Consider the following 16809-nt stretch of genomic DNA (forward strand, 5'->3'; position numbering starts at 1 on the left):
CCATGTGGCCACGCATCTTGCTCGGGCGACATTGCTAATTTTAGGGTGTGAGCTTGGTCAAAGCTGGCATGTGTATGCAGAAGTGTGGGTTGAGGACGGAGTGGAAGGGGTGGGGTGGGCTTGGAAGCAGGGCCAGATTAACTCTCCTGGGCGCCTGGGGCTAGCAGATTTTGTGGAACCCTCCCTCCCCCCAGCCTCTGGGGCGGTTCAGTGTGTAGGGAGCAGGCTGGGAACAGGGGTGCAGGATACGGATGGGAGGAGGCAGGGGATTGGCGCACTTACCTGGAGCAGCTCCCATTTGGTGGGGGGACAGGTAGTTCCACCCCGCCCTGCGCTTACAGGCACCACCTCCCACCACTCCGTTGGCTGTGATTCCCAGCCAATCAGAGTAGCGGGGGGGGGGGGGGGGGGGGAAGGCTGCAGGCGAGTGCATGGGCAGCACTTTCCTGCCTTGGCAGCGATGGGGCTCCAGGCCAGGGCGAGGGGGAATGGAAGTGAACAGAGCCACCTCCCTCCACCCCCGCCAAGCAGAGCCGGCCAGGAATGCAGCACACATGTGGCTTTAGTGGCTGCATCCCAGGGCCCCAGGCACGGGGCCCCTCTTACCATGTGCGGCAGCCCCGAAAACCCCTTTCACAAGAGCTTGGCTCCAACCTCCTACCCTCTGGCCAATGCCGGGAGCAGCTCGTCCAGGCCAGCCTCGCATTCCCAGGCCTGGGAAGAAGCAAGGATGGGTTTCCTGCTCCAAGGCAGCCTGCCTGTCTGAACTGCTCCGGGGCTGGTGCACCTGGCCCTTTGCGCAGGGTTCAGACCGTCTTCCTGACCCTCCGAGGGGCGAATGTCGCCAGGTGAGCTGCAGAGCAGCCGACAGCGTTTCCAGCTGCAGTCACAGCCGGGGTGATCTTTAAGACAAATGTTATTTAAATGATCTCCGCTGCTGCAGGAGCCAGGCACCTCCTCTTAGCATGCTAAATATACCTTATTAATTGCCTTGCTCTTTGCACGCACCGGAGGCTGGAGCATCATTAAATCCACTCGGCGCGGTTATTCCTCTGCGGTTTGGTTCCCGATGAAGAGGTTCTTTCGTACGGGGTGGTCGGTGGGGCAGGGTTGGATTAGGAGCAGGGTTTTTAAGTCCCGGCTTGACAGAGCCCTGGCTGGGATGATGGAGTTGGGATTGGTCCTACTTCGGGCAGGGGGCTGGATTTGATGACTCCTGAGGTCTCTTCCAGCCCTCGGATTTTAAGATTCTACGTCCCCCTCCGCTGTACAGGCAGGCCAACCCTCCCCCAACTTCCCCACCCCAGTCTGGAGGGTAGGAGCATGGGCAGAGTGTGGCCTTTGCCAGAGCACAGGAGTGAGGGAGGACTGGCAGCATGCAGCCCCAGCCTTCCCCGGAGCATAGAGAGGGTGCACAGTGTGCGTAGGGTTGCCAGGTGTCTGGTATTCACCCGGACAGTCCGGTATTCGCATGCCCTGTCTGGTTAAAAAAACAACAACAGAAAATAGCAGTAAAATGTAAAATGTCTGGTATTTCCTGTTTCCCTTGGATGGAAGCCCAGCAGGGACGATTTTGCCCTCCCGTATCTGGCAAGGGTAGGGGAGTGAGGAGCGTGGGGCCATTTAAAGGCGCAGCACTTTTTTTTTTTTTTGCTCAAAAACTTTGGTCTCCCCCCTTTTTTTTTCTCAACAGAATTTTTTCCCCGTTGGTTTTTTTTGGTGGGGGGGGGGGGCGGTTCGTTATTTGTTGTTAAACTGTTTGGCAACCCTAAGCGTGCAGCCCCCTCTGCGCCTGGAGCATGGGCAGCACCAGGCCCCAACCTCCTCAGCCCCGGGAAGGCTGACAGCACAGCTCCAGCCTCATGGGGGATGAAGCCCAGACAGTCCCAGGAAACTGCTAAAGGAGGGCAGGGGTTGGAGGCGGAGTGTGGTCCTGGCTAGGTTAGCGGTTTGGGAAGGCATCGCCCATGAGTGCAATCTAAAGTCACCCGCCTGGATGCGGGCAGAGGTCCAGAGCCAGCTGGTCCGTCCTCAAGTTTCCAACCCAGAGACACCAAGAAGATGCTCTATTGTCCCCTTTTTGCAGAGGGGAACCCAAGGTCACCTCAGCCAGGACAGACTGGTGTGGGAGTCATTGCTTGTCAATGCATTGAAAGAGCTTCTATTTGAGAGGCAGGGAGGCCGACTAGCTTGGGATTTGGGGTTGTAAGGTCTTTCCCAGTGCTCCCACTGGCTCGCTGGGTCACCTTGAGCAAGTCACGGCCACTCCGTGCCTCAGTGTCCCCCTCTAGAGAAAGGTAAAAATGATACCGACCTCCCTTGTCCAGCCAGCTCTTTGAGGGCTGCTGGTTAGAGGCTGTTATATCAGAACCGTGTGTTCCTCTGCTTCTCCAGCATTCAGGGGGGCAAAGCTGAAGTGACGTGACTGAAAGCCAGACCAGCGTGAGATGGGCCTGGGAGAACTGGGCCCCTTGGGTTTGAAATCAGCTACCCACCTTTCCGCCAAACCACCTGCCTCTCTGTTCTGAAATGGAAGGCACCCTAGTAGACTTCAGCCCCTTTTCATTGGCCTAGCCAGGGGTCAGCTGGAGGGTTAGGTACCCAAATCCTTCCATTGTGCTCCTTTGAAAATGCCACCCTCCATCCTTCTTGCTGCTGTGAAAGGACGCTGAAATAGCCTTTTCCTGGTGGCAGTGAATGTTTTCTTGCTGGACTCCACCCTGGCCGCCAGAAGTGGGGGATGGGTTGCTTTTAGGAGTAAAAATCTTCTGTGTTCCTGCTGGAGTATTTTTTTATGAGGGCCTCTTCTGTTTTACAGCCCAATTTGTTCTTTCAGTAAAGACAGAGAAGCACCTTGCAGGGCAGGATTCGGTCTGTACCTCTGCACCAGCCAAGCCTTTCCGATCTCTCCCAGAGTTGCAATGAAGTGGCTGTGGATGGGGACACGGTGAGTCGGGGCTTGCAATGCAGATCAGCAGGGAGTTTGGGGATGGGGGAGGGCTGGACCCAAGACTGTGGGCTGCAATCAAGTGGCCACTACGGGTAACATGCAAGGAGCCTTCTCTGTGCCGACAAAAACAAAACACCAAAAACAAAATCAAAACCAAAAAACACAGGGCAACCTGTTTTCTTTCCAGAATGAAAGTGCCTCGGTGCTCTTCCTTAAACAGCTGAGCCCCTAAGGGGAGGTTTTCTAATCTGCTTCCCTCCCTGAATGCCTTTGTAAAAGAAAAAAATATACAGCCGCGATCATCAGCAACACACCGTTGCCTTATAAATATCCCGCCGTTGGCAATAAACCTTGCCAGATTCATCACAGCCTCAGCACAATGGCACCTCACAGGCTTTCAGCTCCTCTGACTTTAATGGGGTGTAATGGCCCCCCTAGTGCACGGAGGTCTCTTTCTGTTCATGTGTCAAGTTGCAGTGGTTCCTGGGGTGTATTGTTAGATGTAACAGCATTTAATGTGCCCGATGCTTGTCATGCACCATTAATGTACGATGAGCTGCTGGGCGAGGGACTCACGAGCACTCAGTAACGAAATGCAAAGATCTTTCCCACAGTATTGATTGTGTAATATGCTTTTCCTATAACAAGCTGTATGGACACACGGCAGGATGCTCTGTAGCAGCTCCTCAAGGTGGGACCTTTTGGGCGTGTCTCTGTTCTCAATGCACTCTGGACTTGTTTGAAAATGAGCAAAGCTTTAAAAATAATTTTTTTCCTATGTTCCATGTCCCAGCTATGCCAGATGTCTCAAAGAACTTATCCAGCAGTGTGGCCTGCTGGTTAAAACTCTGGGGCTACATCTAGACTGCAGGCTTCTTTTGGAAGAAGCTTTTCCAGAAGAGATCTTCCGGGAAAACTTCTTCGGAAAGAGAGCGTCTACACAGCAAAAGCACAATGAAAAAGCGATGTGCTTTTTCAAAAGGTAGCATCTACATTGATTGGGCGCTATCTCGCATTTAAGTTCTGATAGCTGTGGATGGAGTGGCCACCAGGGCACCTGTGCTTTTTCCTGGAGGCCTTTTCTTTCGAAAAAACCCCTCTTCCCCATCTACACATGCCTTTTTCCAAACGAGCTCTTTCAGAAAAAGGCTTCTTCCTTGTAGAACGAGGTTTACCGCCATCAGAAAAATCCCTCCATTCTTTCAACTTTCTGTCGAAAGAATACAATTGCAGTGTGGATGTAAGTGTAGTTTTTCTGGAAAAAACAGCGATTTTTCGGAAGAACTCAGCAGTGTAGACATACCCCCAGGAGATTTGAATCCTTGTCCTGTTTCTGCCACTGACCAACTGTTTAACCTGTGGCAAGTCACTTCACCTCTCTCTGCCTCTGTTTTGCTTCCCAGCATTGGTCTTATCTATTGAGATCATAAGCACTCTAGGGCAGGGATGTTCCCTAAGGATATACACTTGAACCTCCTTAATCCGGGTGTCTGTGCTCTGGGAACCCTTCTGGTTCGGATCCCTGCATGGCTCTCACAGATCCCACTTCCCCACATCCAATAACAGTTTAAATACAGTGCTTTAAGGACTGTGACATGTTACACCTGTACAGTACTCTACAGTGGCTTGCACATACAAAAGCTTTAGTAAAAGGCTTTGTTTACCCTTCATTATGCTGAATCCCCATGGTCCAGAAAATTCCATAATCCTGCATAGTCTATTACCCAATTTTGCCGGATTAAAGGGGTTCAAGTGTATTTATAAAGTGCCTCATATGTGACAGCCCTGATCTCAGAAGGCCTTTAGACACGACTAGCATGCTATTCTACATAGGGTCATTGTGCCTGGCCTCATTTCAGTATGAAAACCTTGCACAATTAGGACTGATCTTGAATTCTCTGTGTTTCAGCTGTTACGCATTCTGAAGTTGTGTGTAGCTCTTTAAGTAGGAAATACTTTATTTCCCACAGCTGGTCCTGCCATATGGCAGGTGTCTTGCTGTCCAAGATACTTGTGTTGTGTGCCTCCCTTAACATACTGTCTTAATCTACCCCCATAACACCCTCTGATGTGGTAGTGCAATACTGTTGTCCCCATTTTACAGATGGGAAAATTAAGTACAGTACCCAAGTGGAGGATAAGTCCATCAATGGCTATTAGCCAGAATGAGCAGGAATGGTGTTCCCAGCCTCTGTTTGTCAGGAGAGGGATCACTTGATGATTCCCTGTTCTGTTCATTTCCTCTGGGCACCTGGCATTGACTGCAGTTGAAAGACAGGATACCGGGCTGGATGGACCTTTGATCTGACCCGGTGTGGCCATTCCTATGTTCTTAAGTGCATACACAGGGTTGGTGGCAGATGAAGGAAAAGAGCACTCATCTCCAGCCTGCTAGGTTTGGCACTCTAACCACTGAGCCATCCTGCCTGTAGTTATAGACCAATTGCAGTCTGGCGATTGATGCAACTGATCCTACAAATGGGCAGTCCTCCCCACCATGCACACATTGCATTGGACAGCAGCGCTGAGCAGATGAAGGAATCAGTCCGAGTGGATCAGATCGCAGGATCGGGAGCCACCTCAACCCCTGAGGATAGGCAATTGTATTGCTGCCATCCGGAGAAGCTACAGAAGATGACCTTGTAGCCATTAGCTGGGTACAATATAGTGATATTGTCTTTATAGCACAGTTAACCTGTCAAGAGAGTGAACTCTGCTTTACACCACCCATAAACTCCAGCACTGAGGCCGGGACTAGTTCGGTCTAATTAACCTCAGTTACATTGTGCATTGTGCTCTGGGCTGCAGTGCAGTCTCATCCGGAGTTAAATTGATAATGCCGTGAGTTACAACATAATTACTGGGTTTGGACTTTTGCTAGAAAAAGTTTTTGTGAGTGTGTTTTTTAACACAAAAGCATCACCTTAACTGGGATAATAAGATTTCCCCCTACCTCTTCACTAGTACCCCATATATGCATGTGCTTTAATTAAAGTTATGCAGTATTCTGCAGCTTGGTAAGACTGTGCTACTGGCTTTGTGATACACGCCCCATGAACACACACACGCACACGCACACAGAGTGCAACTGCCTGGAAAAATTAAATAGAAATGAATCAACTTGGAGAAAGCTTTTGAAATCAAGCATTAATCCCCTCTCCCCCTTATGGACACCAACATTCAGCCTGATGCAGGATAAATGTTACTGTAAACTGGCAAACATGGGACTATGTTAAAACATCAAGATTAGGTTTGGCTAGCTTAAGCGTAATTGTTTACTAAGTAATATTTTGGGACTCAGGGAACCCAAATGAAGTTTGATTCATTACTTAACTGTAGTATTAATGAAAACAAATCTAAAAGCTACTCTGGTTGTTCCAAACTTTTCTTTGCTTTGTGAATTGGAAATTAAAATGTTAGCAAAGGTGTACCGCCTTTTGAATGAAACAAAACTTGCTGCAAATATAAGATGTTTGTAAAAAGATGTTCTATGTAGCATTATTGGAAGTCAGCAGGAGACACTATTGCAAATGGAATTGCTCCTTTTAATTCCTCGGAACGTACAAGCAGTTAGCACTTGGATCGATGCCTCTTGTTAGTTGTGATGCAGTTCTTTTTCAGGCGCTGCGCAGCTCACAAGCAAAGTTAACTCCTTACCTGACTCTCTCTGAGTGCACAATTTCTTAAGGAACAAATAGAAAAAAATTCTCTTAACCCCTTTTCTGGAAGGCTATGTCTACACTGGCAGCTTCTTGCGCAAGAACTGTTTTGCAGAAGAGTTCTTGCGCAAAAAGTCTTCCACAAGAGCACGTCTACACTGGCAGGTGCTTTTGCGCAAGAGATGTGTTTTTGTGCAAGAGCGTCTATGGCAGTGTGGATGCTCTCTTGCGCAAGAAAGCTCTGATGGCCATTTTAGCCATAGGGGTTTCTTGTGCAAGAAATTCATGTTGCCTGTCTACCCTGCCCTCTTGCACAAGAGCTCTTGCACAAGAGGGCTTATTCCTTGTGGGGAGAGGAATAACTCTTCCAGAAGAAGCCCTGTTTTCCGAAGCTAGCCTGTAAATTTACTTGCACAAAGTAAGTGTAGACACCCGGCAAGTTTGTGCGCAAGAACAGCTGTTCTTGCACAAGAAGCCGCCAGTGTAGACGTAGCTGAAGAGTGTTTATTCCACGTACAACTAGGCACGGACTGAATATTTCAGTCCAAGCCAATCTATCTATTTTGGTGCTAATCACTCCAGTGCCTCCAAGATTTCTCTTATCCAACCTGCGTCATCTTAGCGGTGAATTAATTGAGACTTACACACATTATGCAACTCAAAATAAACCATTACGTGGGGTTGACCTCCGCAGCATCCATTCAATAATTAACTTAAATCTTGGGCTGTAGTAACCTAATCATGTGGATTTGGGGCAGGAGGAGAGGCATTTGTTTGTTGTGGTCCCAGCCACAGGTGATATTTAGGCGAAGAAAGACAAATTAATCCTCTTTTCTGATTTTGCCTCACAGAGGCTATGCAAATGGCATCAGCGGCGGATCAAAGCGCCGATGATTACCGGATTACTAAGAGTGCATCCTAACAGCATCCTCCTGGGAAGCAGCATTGTTCTGGCTCAGAAGCAACCCGCGAGCAGACGTGTTGCCCACATGGATCGGAGAACCAGCGGCTCCCTTGCAAGGGGACATGATCAACAACCCAACCATCATTTAGGTCACACATGGAAATGAGTTGGGAGGCCCAGAATTGGTGCATGTTTGTCTGTATCAGGAAAGGAGAACCAGGATTGGAAGAGCTGGTGAATGGCGTGTTACCAAGATTTGAAGACCAGAAGGGATGCTCCTGATAATCTAGTCTGACCTCCTGCATGACACAGGCCAGAGAATACCCGCTCCCCCGATTAGAGCAGCATAGCAGCGTTTGAGCATCTGTGGGGGGTGCCGACCAAGACCTGAGCTGCACCAAGAGACCAGTGTGGAGATCCAAAGCTGGAAAAGCAGGGGTGCAGGGTTGGAGTTAGGTGCATCAGCTGAGGTGCATGGAGGCTGGGGGTAGATAAACAAAGGCATGTTTCAGGAGGAGTGAGTTGCCCAAAGTGGTAACGGGAGCCCACCACTGGAATAACATGAGAGACAGTCGATCAGCATCAGCCGAGCCCAGGATGGGCTCATCCAGGATGACTGCAGCTTAGGTGGAAGGTGCATTGGCAGAGTTCTTGTGGTAGAACATGCACCACGTCCTCCAAATGTTATCCCGGCTCTTCTCCATGCAATGAGCTAACCTGCACAGCTCAAGAGCCTAAAGCAAGCTGAGCACCTCACTCCCGAACTTTGTGCATGCTAACAACCCCTAACAACATGTTCCTGGAATTTCTTCTGCTCCTATCAACTGCTCCCTCTTCTTCCTTGGCCAAAACACATGTGTGCTGCCAGAGAATGGCTTGGATCTTAGCTGGGCATTATCCCGTTTTCGCTTTCCCAGCTGCCTAAAATCTGTCATCTTCTGTTTGCAAGCTTTCCTCCATTTAATACATTTTAATCAGAAAATTAATCAGGAAACACCAGTTCAGCAAGATAATTGAACAATGAAGGGACACGATAATTACTGTTTAGTGTAATTAACTTTGTGAAGTCTTTATTGGGAGCAGAGACTTCCTGAGTGAAACTTATTAAAGGGCTCTCTCTGGAAAACTGAATCCCTGTCAGAAAGCTTGATTTATTAGTGCCGTTCTTTAGAAACCGGTCATGTGTCCTTAAATACTGATTAAGGAAACTCACAGGTTGGGTGTTACTGTCCAGTTTCCTCTCTCTGATCTTTAATTCATCTCTGTCTTTCGCTGCCCTCTGTCTCACCACTTTGCATGTGACTCAGGGGAGTACAGCAGTGAAAATGGCTTGATTTTGCAACATCTCTTCATTGGTCTATTTGCCGTACATACTTGTCTAGTTATCAGTTTCATATAACACGCATTTCTTACAATCTAAGTGCAAGCGATGTGCATGGGTCATTGTGGGTTTTCCCCCAGGAGAGCAGCTGCACTCCGCTTTGCTGGGATACATAATCACAAGACACCAGAGCCTTCACTGGGCATTGTAGAACTCGGTGGTGGCCATTGGTGCAGGTCAGAAGTGTGCTATCATGGCTGTGCTAGCAGGTGGCGAGGGTAACAGAGAAGCACATTGGTGTGCACAGATTTTATGGGCTTTATGTCATGTGCATTTCAACTTCTTGTGTGGCTTTGACAGAAAACCAGTGGTTTGGGTAGAGATTTGGCTCAGAGGTCCGTTTAACTTTGAAACTTCAGTTGGGAGAATGAATCCTGTATCAGTCAAGAAAGTGTTTGCAGTAGCATTAGATAAAATATGAACAATTTTCCTCTCTCTCTTCCTTCCCCTCCATTCACCCACTGTACTTTGGTAAATTAAATAAAGAAACCCACATGTGAAATACCCAGGCTTGGGGTTTTGCAAAATCAAAACCCAACCCTGGGTCAGCTAAACTCTGCTAGGCAAAAACCACAGCATCTTATATGGATTTAGTCAATTGCAGACATCATAAAATGGCAGAATTGAACAGGTGTGTCATTTTAACCAATAAAATGACAGTATGCAAATGAGTTGAGAAAGCAGCGAGATCATGACTGAATATGACTCATTGAAACCAATAGAATATTAGTATGCAAATGACATATAAAGGGAGGAGCCAATCTTGATGTCTCCTATCCACCCAGGTGTGAATTGTTCTGTGTGTATCAGCTAGTTGTTTCTATAAAAGGATGTTTATGTCATATACAGAAGAAACAGTGGTAGTAGGGTTAGACCTTCATATAAACTGATCTGTCGTGCTTTGCACCTTGACTTTTTTATTAAAAACAAGGGTGTGGGGTCACTTCCCACCAATGTTGTTATTTCTTGCAGATAATTTGTGCAACTAATAGTCCAAACATTTTGAATGCCTCTTCAGTGAGTGGCTCTGTAATTGAATTTCTAATTTATTCCATCTAGTTATAATTAAAATAAGTATTCTCAATTATTTATGTCTGGCAAACTTGCTCTACGTTCTCTGAAAGGCAGATTAAGTTGTAGGTTCTGAAAAGCCCCCCGCTGGTGCTCTTTGATTATTTTGACCTGTGTCTAGATGTTGGAAATAATCTATATTATTATTACAATTACCTGCCTTAATCTACTCAGCCCTGAAGAGTCAGTGAGATGACTACATCACACTTGACTTCAGCTCGATAAATGGCTCCCGGGGCCATTAACAGAACAAATCCACGACAACATTTAACTTTGCTGAGTCAACAAAGCCATAGTATGATGCAATGACCTGACGTTATGGGGCAACCGGGTAATTGTATGATGTAGTGACTTGACACAGTGTCTGCGATATGATGTCACGCCCTCACAAGTGACAACATCTTGCAGTGATGCAATGGAGGGGGGGACCCCAAAATCCTAGAACCATTTCAGCAGCAAATCTCTACCGTCTCTCCACTGGATAACACCACTTCACTGACGGCTCAGAAAAAGGGCAACTCTTTCCTTTTCCTCCTTTGTTTTGCCAAAGCCCCTGGGTGGCATCCAAACTACTATTCAGGCTCACTGCTTCTTTTGCCAGTGGGAGAATACCATTGCCCCCTCACACCGCTTGGCATGGATTTGAAAAGCAGTGCTCTCTGTCTGAGGATGGCCACAAACGTGGCTGAGAATTGCTGATGCCCATGACCCAATACGAGTGTTGGCTCTGGGATGGTGCCGAGGAGGAGAGCTGTGAGGTGTAAGAGGGGGCTCCAGCTTTGGGGGGAGGGTCCGCGTTGGGGCAGGAGGGGCTGACCTTGAGCAGCTCCCAGTCTGCGGTGCAGCGGGGGGGCTAAGGGAGCTTCCTGCCTCTCCTGGCCCCACAGACCAGGCTGCGCCCCAGAAGCAGCCGGCAGCAGGTTCCCAGACAATGCAGGTGCGGAGCTAGTGCTCAGGGCAGGGGCAGTGTGGGGAGCCGTGTTGCTCCCCCACCCCCACTTAGGAGCTGGGCCTGCTGCCGGCTGCTTCTGGGGCACAGCACAGTCTGCGGTGCTATTACAGGCAGGTCGCTGCCTTAGCTCCCTCCCCCCACTGGTCGCCTGATTCCCCTGCAGCAATGAGACCCAGTGCCCACCATCCAGTGCTGAGTCGCAAACAATGTTCCCTGTAAGCTGAGCGCTTGGGTGGCCACTCAAGAGAGATTTAAAAGCTGCCCAACTGATTAGCCAAGCGCCCACAGCCGACAGCACATGTTTCTACTGGTGGTGCACATTCACACTGACCTAAGTGCACAGAACAAAATTTATTCTGCACGCAGAAGGAAAAAATTAGAGAGAACGTTGGTCGCGACCCGCAGCTTGAAGACCACTGGCCTAGGCTGACACGCCAGGATTGAGCTGGGCATGTCCAGAGCTAAAAGCTTGAACTGCCATAGCCCCCAGCTGAGAAGGCTGCTGATTCTTGTCCTGGGCAGAGCCAGCCGAAAGTGGGACTGGTAACACACACTTGCCAGTCACACATGCAGAGCTCCCGTGTTTGAGGTGACCACGGGGGAATAGGAGTTTTGCCCTTTGCATGGCCAGAAAGGTAATAATACAATCTCTCCCTAAAAGACTTGCCCCAGGTTACCTCTTGGTAGTGACCCCACACCTGCGGCAGCCTAGCCCAGTGCCTTAGCTACAAGACCACCTGTAGCCTTTCCAAATCCCCAGGGCCACAGACCAGAGCTTGCTACTACACCAAGGTTCTTCAGTCCCACTCCTCTTGGTGAATCTGTAACATTTCCCCCTCCTTCCAGCCCATTATGGCCTGTTGAGAAAGAACGTTCAGCAGGAACACAGCAAAGTGACCATGTGCACAATTTTATTTTGTACCCCCCACCAATCCTTTGATTAATTATCATGAAGACACTGTTGGTTACGCTAGAGTCACACCTCAGCTCTGGCATCGGAACTTACCTTTCCCCAGGGAGAGAGGAAACACGTTGTTTTTTTACTTCTGGGGGCGGGGGGACGCTTAAGGAACCTTTTAATTTTTTTCCCCAATAGCCCACTTCCTGTGTAGACACTTAGGGGACAGCTACACTGCATGGCTATTTCGGGATACTGGAGGTTTCCCAAAATAGCTACCCCATGTCTACACAAGCCACCTGTTATTTCAACATATTTTTTGAAATCATGGCCGCGCTATTTCTCTTTCCTGGTAAACTTCGTTGCACAAGAGTTAAGATCTGCCTCAAAATAGCGCGTTATTTTGAAATTTGGCACTGTGTAGATGTGCCAAATTTCAAAATACTCTATTTTGAAATAGATTTGAAATAAGATACACAATTTGTGTAGTGCAAATTGCGTATCTTATTTCGAGTTTAGGATGCTTTGTAGACGTACCCTTAAGGTACATCTACACTACAAGCAGTTCTTTCGACATAATGTCAAAATAATGGTGAGCTGGAGGACTTCTTACTCCAACTCCTGTGACTCTCATTTCATGAGGGATACGTCTACATTGGCACCCTTTTCCGGAAAAGGGATGCTAAGGAGACAAGTCGGAATTGCAAATCTGCAGGGGATTTAAATATCCCCCGCGGCATTTGCATGAACATGGCTGCCGCTTTTTTCCGGCTCGGGGTTATGCCGGAGAAAAGCGCCAGTCTAGACGCGATCTTTCGGAAAATAAACCCTTTTCCGGAAGATCTCTTATTCCTACTTGAAAGTACATCTACACTTGAAAGTAGGAATAAGAGATCTTCCGGAAAAGGGTTTATTTTCCGAAAGATCGCGTCTAGACTGGCGCTTTTCTCCGGCATAACCCCGAGCCGGAAAAAAGCAGCAGCCATGTTCATGCAAATGCCGCGGGGGATATTTAAATCCCCTGCGGATTTGCAATTCCGACTTGTCTCCTTAGCATCCCTTTTCCGGAAAAGGGTGCCAATGTAGACATAGCCGAGGAGTAAAGGAAGTAGGAGAAAGAGTGGTCTTTCTCAGACTTCCTGCTTTGTAGGCAGCGCCAAATGCCAAAATAAGCTATTTCAACTTAAGCTATGCAGTTGACTTTGCATAGCTTATTTCGGCTTTAGCCCTGTAGAAAATAAAACTGTTAAAGCTTGTAAAACATTTCCCTGGCTGATCACAAGCATTCATTTGTATTTTAACAGGACAGCTGGGCGAGGTGAAAGAACAAGCAAAGAAAGGAGACATTAAAATTACAAAGAGAAGAACAATGGGGAAAGGGAAGAGGTGGTTTTCCAGAAGGGGATATTTAAAAAGCACTTTGTTTGCAATTTTTGGCAAAAGAAAACGGCGGGTTAATTCTTCTTTCTCACTCCAGTTACAGGTTAAAATAATACAACCAAATGCTATTTCCTTCTTTGAGAAAGGAACAAGCTGACCTAAACAGTCTTGTTGCTGCCCAGCGTGGCGATGCACAAATGGATTGGCCTTCTAGCTTGAAGTCCCTTACACTTGGGAGGGGTGTTTCATTAACAGCTGCCCTGTCGCCCTCCTTCCGCCTGCTTCCTAAGCTCTCCTTGGGGGTGATGTCTACAAAAATCTTGACGGGAGTTGGGTCATTGCCTGGGATGCTGGCCAGCGTCGTTTCATTCTGCCTTGTGCTTCCCCATTTGTCTATGTACAGTGATGGATGAACCACTGGGCCACATGTCCAGGGGCCTCCGCCACTTGGAGGGCTGGAAAAATGGGCAAAGGGGGATCAGAGAAGCCCCCATGCAACTACCCTGGCAGGAATGACAAGTGGAGGGATGGAGGGGGGTAAGTGCCTGCACCCTGACCCCATTTCCCCAGCAGGAGGGCCAAGGGGGGACAGAGGAGACTGCAGACAGAAGGTGGTAAGGAGCGTCCCCCACTTGCTCTGGCTCAGGGCCCCACAAACTCCTAATCCACCTCCATCTATATCTGCCTGTTCTCGTGATTGAGTGTATGCCTACACTGCAACTGGGGGGTCTGACTCCAGTATGTGTAAGACCATAAGAACGGCCAGACTGGGTCAGTCCAAAGGTCCATCAAGCCCAGTGTCCTGTCGTCCAACAGTGGCCAATGCCAGGTGCCCCCGAGGGAATCAAGTGATCCCTCTCCTGTCGCCCATTCCCAGCTTCTGACAAGGAGAGGCTAGGGACACGATTCCGACTCATCCTGGCTTATAGCCATGAATTTATCTAGTTCTTTTTTGAACCCTATTAAAGTCCTGGTCTTCTCAACATCCTCTGGCGAGGAGTTCCACAGATTGACTGGGAGCTGCATGAAGAAATACTTCCTTGTGTTTGTTTTAAAGCTGCTACCTATTAATTTCATTTGGTGAGCCCTAGACATACCTAACCTGAGCTAGCTAGAGACTGCTGCTAGCTCAAGTTGGGAATGTCTTGGGGTCACCCAAGTTGGTAGCACAAAGCTAGCTAGAGTAGCAGCCTGGAAACCATCCAGCATAGGTAGCAGTGGCTCAAGTTTGTAAAGCAGGATTCTGGGCCGATGGGGTTAGTCCATTCAGCTATGGCTTTTTGTTCTATGTTAATACGGCACCTAGCACGTGGGTTCCTGGCTTGGGACTGGGGTATGGAGCAGGACAGCAAAACTAAAAGTTGGAAACCTTATAATCCAGCTCCCACCACCAGCATCCTGTTGATTTCAATGGGACTTAGACTGGACCCTAAGGCTGGATTTCAACCTTGTTCGGACAGCTATCCCCAGCCCTGTGCACTGCCTATGTCCTGCAGTAGGGGTCATGAACGTTCAACACAGGCTCCGGCTGGATCCTCCATCATGCACTGGGATTTCAGAAGTCCACAGACTTTGTGTTGCCCTGGAGCAGGGTGGTCACCTTGCTCCAGGCATAAAAAGGATTAAAAGAGCCGTGGGAGAGGGCTGTAGCGAGGGGCCCAATCACGAGAGGCCTTGGGGCAGCCAATCAGAGCCCAGAAAGGCTGTATAAGAGCAATGGCTGGCTAGGCTGAGCTCATTCTCACTCCAGCCCTGGAGCGTGAATGACCTCTCTGCCTGCTAGCTGAGGTGTCACAGACAAAGCCGTGCTGGGGAACGGCAGGGTGAGACGGGGGAGCTCCAGTTGGTGCAGTCTCAGGCTAAGGTCCAGCAACAGAGGCCTGAGGAGCATTGGGGCTGCAGGGAGGCAGCCAGGGCAGGCAAAAGGCAGCAGTGAGGAGTGGCCATGTCTGACTGTAGTTTGCCCCTGAGATAAGGGGCTAGGTGACAACTGTCAGGCGGGTCACTGAGGCAAGGTGGGTTTAGGGGATTGGGGGTTCCCTGAAGGGGAGGACCCCAGAGTGCGGGGGGTCTATGGCAGGACACTACCCTCAAGGAAGGGCATCCTGGTCTGAGAGGGATGTGGGCCCTAACACTAGGTGGTGAATAAAAAGTAACAGTTGGCGTGACCCCAGCCAGCAGGGGGTGCTCCAGGGCTGAAGAGTGGATTCCCTGAGTGACCAGCAGTGAGTTGCACCATGGCAGTGAGTTGCACCATGTTATATGCCCCCAGCATGAGGTGAGCTTTGCCTAAGGGTCCAATCCAGTTCTCATTGATTTCAGGCCAGACCTGGTGCAGGGACATGTCACTGGGGCATGGGCAGGAAGATATCTTCCCGCACAGCTGGGGGGGAGAGCGGGGATACTGTATAGCTTTCAGTGTAGGCCTGAGAACTTTTCTCAGTCTCCCCTCTCTTGTCAGGCCCTCGAAACCCACTTCATGTGGGTCTTGAGGCCGCACACAGATGCTAAGCTCTCTGGGTGCAGGAAATCTCTCCAAATGCCACCCTGCCTTCTGTCTATGCACCAGAACCCACAGGGACACCATCTCTACGATTTGCAGAGAAGAAGGGACGGAACTTAAGGGGCAAATTCCCCTTTCACACTGGTGCAAACCTGGAGTTAATCAGTGGGATCCAGAAGAAAGCTTGGGACTGAACTGGTACATAGGCCTTGGCGAATTGCCCTGACAGGAAATAACTCCTTCCTGACCCCGACTGTGGCAATGTAACCCTGAAGCATGCAATTTGCTTAGCTTTAACTGTAAGAGCCACCAACATGATTACAGCTTGATGGGTAGCTAGCCACAGACTGCAGAAAGCAGTGCACCGGGCCGGACTGTTGTACCCTGGATATTGCATAATAGCTTCCCCGAAGCTACTAATGCAGCTGGGGCAACGTGCAGTCCCCTATTTGCTTTGAACTTCCAATGCAGTGCCTTCCACACACTTACCTGCACGCTTAGCCTTGATTCACTGTAACGGGCAGGCTCTGGCACCTTTCATAAATACTGGTTGGTCATTAAGGCCATCTTTACGGAGGGTTGATAGCTCTGGAATAGACATGGAACTTGCTCTGCAGAGTTGTTCCTGCATAAATATGTGGTAATAAGCAGCTGGTAGTTAAGTGCTTTGTAATACATGGAAGGTTGTAATTTGCTGATTAACAATGGCTGATTGCAATAGCTATTTCTTAACATTATCATAAGCCTGAACTATTACAAAAAAAAAAGGAATGAAATGAAATGAAAATGTCACTGCAGCTAGAGCAGAAAGGGTTGGCACAATGGGGAATCATGTAAGTGCTGGCAGAGTTTTTGGTGGCTTTTAGTAAGGACTGGGTCAGGTCACTGGTTTAAGCAAACACTCTAAGGGCTGGGTCCTTAGCCCCATTGGTGATACTGATTGATACCAGAGATAAGGGATGAACTTGTCCTATCACTCCAATTCTAAGCTAGCGCAAGGTCTAGGAACCATTTGTAGTCTCATCTCTGCTACTGACCTGCTCAGTGACCTTGGGCAAGTCCCTTCACCCTTCTGTGTCCTTCTTTCCCATCCCATCCTTTCACTCTGGTT

General features: G+C 48.8%; 1 long non-coding RNA gene across 4 annotated transcripts in view; it reads left to right on the forward strand.

Moving 5' to 3' along the window:
- Window positions 1–13416, forward strand: part of LOC112546261 (uncharacterized) — a 130432-nt gene extending 117016 nt beyond the window's left edge. For 3 of the 4 annotated variants that reach the window (XR_012897593.1, XR_012897596.1, XR_012897595.1), the window contains 2 exons: window positions 2819–2947; window positions 13120–13416. This is a non-coding gene — a long non-coding RNA (uncharacterized LOC112546261). The remainder of the gene's footprint in view (window positions 1–2818; window positions 2948–13119) is intronic. The other variant, XR_012897594.1, reaches the window with a different exon arrangement.
- The last annotated feature ends 3393 nt before the right edge of the window (window positions 13417–16809 follow it).

The sequence above is a fragment of the Pelodiscus sinensis genome, chromosome 25 (assembly GCF_049634645.1).
Source record: "Pelodiscus sinensis isolate JC-2024 chromosome 25, ASM4963464v1, whole genome shotgun sequence".
Taxonomy (NCBI): domain Eukaryota; kingdom Metazoa; phylum Chordata; order Testudines; family Trionychidae; genus Pelodiscus; species Pelodiscus sinensis.